Below are 6,000 nucleotides of genomic sequence, written 5' to 3' on the forward strand. Positions count from 1 at the left end.
ATGACTGATCTACATAGGGGAAATAGTAGACGCGTGGCTGTTTTGTGAACATGTGTACCAACGACAACATCAACATGTGACTACGTCCACGTCACTTCTCGTTCGTGTTTTCGTGACAAAACATAGTTTTGAGACCTCACCTGGGAGGTGAAAGATCTTGTAGTGTGTGACCTCCTGTCTCCGGTCAGTCATGTAGTGTTAAAACCACTAAAATGACTTAAAGACTCATGATTACAAGAACAGCAAGTTGTGTAGTGTGAACAGTACAGAGATCTGTGTGAACTTGGCATTAGCTGTCTGACAACTGCTGACCAGATGTTGGCTGAAAATGAACAGTTATTGTTTGCCGACTGAAATAGAGCGAGGCAGGACAGATTGTTTCCAAGCGTTTTGGCATTTATGAGTGGGAGGTGATCTTGTGGATGTGTGGATGCATGCTGTTTTCACATGCAAACTGAATTTGTAATGTAATCTTACTGGGGCAAATATTAACTTACGAGTTAAGGGCAGCCGAGAGGTTTGATGTTTGGATTGTTTGTGGCTGTGAGAACTGAGTGACAGTTCGTTTTTAAGAGGCTGCAAAGACAAACTGTAAAATTTCTTATCACAACGCCTCACTGATACGTTACTGTGGTGTGTGTGTGTGTGTGTGTGTGTGTGTGTGTGTGTGTGTTCAGGGTTAAATAACTGTAATGCAGTGTGGTTTCCTCCCTGTGGTCGGTTGGTTTGGTAACAGACTGACTGTCGTTATGTCTCTCTCTTTTCTCTCCTTCTTTCTACCTCTTTACTTTTTTTACCCTCTTCAACATTTTTATTTATTTTTTTCTTTCTTTCCACTCTCTATATATTAATAGAGTAATTTATGAATGGCAATCAATCATGCAAATGAATCAGTTACCTCTCTCATCCTCTCCCTTTACCTCTCTCTCTGTGTTGTTGTGTTGTTGTGGTCTGGTCTAGTGACACAGCAACTGAATCTTCTCTTACATAACCAACATAACTGTCTGTGGCTGTGGGAGTTGGTGGGTGACAGAGTATGTGGGTGTTTTCTTATAGTTCTTGCAGTTTCAAAGCTCAATATGAACAGTGTCACAATAACCCACAACATAATCATGTAAATAAATGTCTTTATTTACACTTATTGAATCCATAAAGTTCGACTGTGTCTGCACCCTTATTCCGAAAAAGACAATATTCCTACTAAACTGTTTACATGGCTAATGAAAATTAATATTCCACTAATATTCCCGTTTACATGCAGCTGTGAATGCTCCGATTGACGTAAAACGCCCCGGTGACGTACGTCCTACGGCTACGCACTTTAAATAACTTTACTTTTCCAACTGCAGTCATGTTGCTCCCGTGGTGTACCCTCATTGTCACCGAGAATATGAATCTTAATATGACCAAGCACTTAGTGCCTCCAGTTTTGGATACTCGGTTACAGTTACGGTCACAGTTCTGTCGGCTGTTTAAAAGCGTTGACTTTTGACATGTACAGTAGCTCTATATGGTACACAGGAAGTGCTGCATTTTATATTCCATGTTCGTCTGTGAAGTAGAAAGTAGTGCATTTGAATGATCTTTGGATACGTTCCACTAAATAAAGAGATGAGACGTGCTTTTCTGGTAAATTCTTTTCATTCCTTGTGCGTAGAGAAAAAAGCCCTAATTAAAAAGATATGTTAACTACACTGACACACTTCAGCTGAGCCAAACCTCCGACTGGATCATAAATCACCTTATCAACTGTGAAAGGAAGGCATCTGTAGTAGAGCTCGGTTCAGGTTAGGGACTGACATTAGGGGTGCATTCCACCACCACCACCACCGTCATTTTCTGCCTGCAGGAGTGTGGTTTACTTAAACTTTGGCTGGGAAGTATCACGTGCCGTGTCAGTTAGCAGTGGTTTGGGTGGAGACGAGGGAGGAGCGTGCTTACAGAGGCTGGTACAACACAGTAACAGTGTTGGGTACGTTGTTGGGGTAAGTATTCTGGTTTGCAGACAAATATGAGATGTAATATCTGTCAGTTAATATGGCTGACACAGAAACACAAAATATTACAGTTACAGGATCAGAACCCGGACGCTGGAGTTTGTGCTGGTTGAATTTGAGCTAACTTCTAACTGAAGATCCGTCTCCCGGAGCTGCCACACACTCTCCTCCCGGCGGCAAGTCATTTTCTTGTTTCTGCCATTCTGGATTTAATCCAATAAACAAATTATCAAAACGTACACGGACCCCGTACCTTTCACGTGATTGACAGGTCCTCGGGGCAACTCTACTTCTTCGTCCTCTCGAACTGAGGACAGACTGGATGCTACAATAGCCCCTTTCACACAGAGATGCCACCATACTGCCGTAAAGAAGATCCTCCGTTAGGCTGCCATTGCTTTTTCTCAATGAACGAAACAACTGCAGCGTTTGATTTTAGATAGCATGCAGGCATCGAGGGAGCAAAAGGGGCATGACGTTAAACAACAGCGTTGGCGTCTAGAGTGTGTATGTGTTTAGTCGTAGACCTTTTATACAGAACAGTGAGGCAGAATAACGGTGCAACAATCCCGCCTTGAACAGGCTGTTTGAAAGGAACCAGTGACTCACTATCGCCTCTCCAGGTATATAAGTGGTATTACAAGACAAGACGGGCCGGGGCTAGCTGGTTAGCATGCTCATTTCAGTAGATATCTCTTCAACACAGTACATAGACGTCTCTGACGTCAACGTCAACACTGTAACCTCTTCACATTCTGTTGATAATGTCAGTTCAATCTGGCCATATCTTGCACGTTGCACCTTTAATCATGCAATAGATAAGAATAAGCCACTTTTCTGAGGTAAACTGTCATTTTGTTTTTCCCCCAAATTATTGTCAATTGTCAATTTCCCCCAAATTATTAAGAAAAGAGAAGGCCTGGAGGGGAAACGAAAACATAAACTAGATTAACTAACGACAAAACACACGTCGTAAGTATAAAGCTAAACTTATTTAGGTGGTAAAGTTAATAAAGTAATTACTGTGTAATATACTGTAGACTTCTTTCTTCTTTGTCACGCACACACAATCTCAAAAACACACACAATGTCTCTCTCTCTCTCTCATACACACACACACACACACACACCCCAGCATGGTTGTCGGCCCCCTGTCTGAGCCTGTCTTGGCCTCTTTGTTGAGGCCAGCATGACAAGAGCTCCATTGTCCAGAAGCTTCTCCATATGTCCCTGTATACACCACAGTGAAGCACTCTGGACAATACCAGCACACAGAATCTGATCGAACTGTCCTCTGTGGCTTCATCAAGGACAAGAGCTCGTCCTGAGTTGCCACTGCATCACCTCAGCATGTAAATGATTCATATTGATAGAATGTGATAATTTGATGAGTTTGAATTATTTCAACAAACAACTCGTCAGTGATGCAACAGAACCGTCTATGAGGCTACATCCACACTAATACGTCGTAAACCATCTCCGTCCAGACGAGTGCTTTAAGGCCGCTTCAGAATTAATCTATGGCCATACTACCACGCCTGAAAACGCATATCACATGACCATTCACGTACACTGGGCATGTGCGTGTCGGTTTAAAAAGGAAGCAGGATTGTTGGTTGTTCAGTTGCACAAAATACTACGAAGGAAGAACAGCAATGGCAAAAAGTATAAGACCAGAGATTTCTTTGCTTTGACTGACGACGAGGTGGAGCCGTTCAACGTAACAGATGTTGTTTGTTTTCTTCCGGAAAAGGTTCACGTGATAGGGGCGTGACGAATCAGGGAAGGACACATCATGAATGATGAATGAAGTTAATTAGTTAACCCAACCACACCTTATTACCCTGCCAAGCCTGCTTATACCATGGTCAACCTATCCGACGCTGTTTGTCTCAGATTTCTCGACCCACCTTCCCTTCCCCTCCCCTTCATCCATTCTCCTTCCTACGTCATCCTTATCCTCATCCTCTCTTCCCTTCTCCCCTCATCCTTTCCTCTCCATGTCTCATTCTAGGTACTGTCTGGGGGCCTGTGATCAGTTCAGGTGGAAAAGCGAGCGAGTCTCCTTCTGCCCGGACTTCATTACGACCTCCCAGACCAGCCTAACTGACGACATCCTTCTTCCTCCTTCACCTCCCCCTTTGTACATCCATCCATCAGTCCTGAACATTCAATACCTCCTGAATTTCCATTAAAACCTTTTAAACGACCTACCGTTGCAGCGTGGTCCTGGCTAGTGAAGACCCCAATCAAGAAGCGAACATGGGTGTCTGCGTCATCGTTTTTCTTTTAAAGGTCTACGTTTCTGTCCGTCCAGACTAAAACTCAACCCTGGAGTTTTAAAACTAAAGCTAAAGCATTTTCAAACGTCTCTGTTATAGGGGTTTGAAAACTGCTGTAGTAGTGTGGACGCTAGGCAAAAACTTAGCAAAAGTTAAGCGTTTTAAAACAAAAACATATTATTGTGGATGTAGCCTGAGAAAATAAGAATGGAGCTTTTACTTCTGGAACCGTGGACACCTAAAAAGACTTGACAAGACACAGTGAGACAATGTGCTTTAAAGAGGACATATTGTGCTCATGTTCAGGTTCATACTTGTATTTTGGGTTTCTATTTGAACATGTTTACATACTTTAATGTTTAAAAAAACTTTATTTTCCTAATTTGGAGCTGCATGCAGCGCCTAACTCTGAACAAAATACAAACTTGTAATAAACAACATACAACAATTGTGTCGTCATTTTACCATGCAGATAGTTATAGTTTTATCTTGTGAGGTTTTGAGATGCACTGGGTGTGAGTGGTGTGAAAATGTTTTTTTTATGTCCACATGTTTTTTTATTCAGTCCACACCTAACTGAGGAGTTTTCAGTGAGAAAAGTGTGCTGGTTATCAATGAGCAAAGCGGGACCTTGTTTCTAGAGAGGCATGTGTTGCCAGTGAGTTCTTTAATTGCTGTGAGTGCATCCTCTTACAGGTAATGTTGCAGTTCCACATGTGGCCGACCATCTGTTTACTTAAAAACAATTCATGCTTTTAATATTCATCGTCATCTCCTCCCTGTGTCTGCCCATTGTTATGGATGTTGGCTTTTTTAGGTCATTTCCATTTCAGGGTTGGTCGTCAAGTGATCCTGTTTGCGAAGCCACAGTCTATTGTTGTACCCTGCTGGGTTTGTTTGTCGTGGTGGTGCTCCCACTTTAATGCCCACATTGATGTGTATGAGGGCCATAGCCAACAGATTGTCCATCGTCTCGTTTCCTCCACCTCATCTGTCCATTAACTGTGTGTATAGGGACACTTCAGTGTCAGTGTATTGCACTTCCACCATGACCACATACTATACAAAAATTAAGCTGTCTTGAAATTGTCGAATAATGTTGTTATTAATAATATTATATTGTTATTGCACAAAAACTACTAATCATTTAAAGTTTTTAATAATCTAATGCTAATCAACCAACAGGCGATCAAAAATCATTTTTAAAACTGAAATTAGTAGCAAAAATAACAACCCTATCATGCGCTGCTTATATATGCTATTCATTCTGTAGTAGCAGTAGCAGTATTTTGCTCTTTTTGTACCCAGGGAATAAAACCTTCAACTCTAACAGTGCTCTGTTAGTGCCAATAAAGCACACGGTACCACAGCAGCTCTATCTGCTTTTAAGCTGGTGATTTATGGGTCTTTTTCTAAAGTGCCAGGAAATATTTCCAGCCCTGATAGGAGTTTTTTAAACGGCTGATTTAAGTGAAAAGTTATAAAGATTAATGGTGACTACAGTTGAGAAATGAACATGTCGTTGAAGCTGAGAGATGAATGGTGACCCCCAGGCAGTTATAGTGACTGTTATACAGAGGTGGATAAATCACCGAGCAGGGACCTGGCACTGGTGAGGTCGCACAAACAACCGTGTCACGACAAGCTGCAAGAAGAAGGATATTTCACTTTGTCTTCGGCCTCGTTCCATTCATCAAGCCAGCTTCCTCTCTTCTAATAGT

This window comes from Sebastes umbrosus, chromosome 7, assembly GCF_015220745.1.
Source record: "Sebastes umbrosus isolate fSebUmb1 chromosome 7, fSebUmb1.pri, whole genome shotgun sequence".
NCBI lineage: Eukaryota > Metazoa > Chordata > Actinopteri > Perciformes > Sebastidae > Sebastes > Sebastes umbrosus.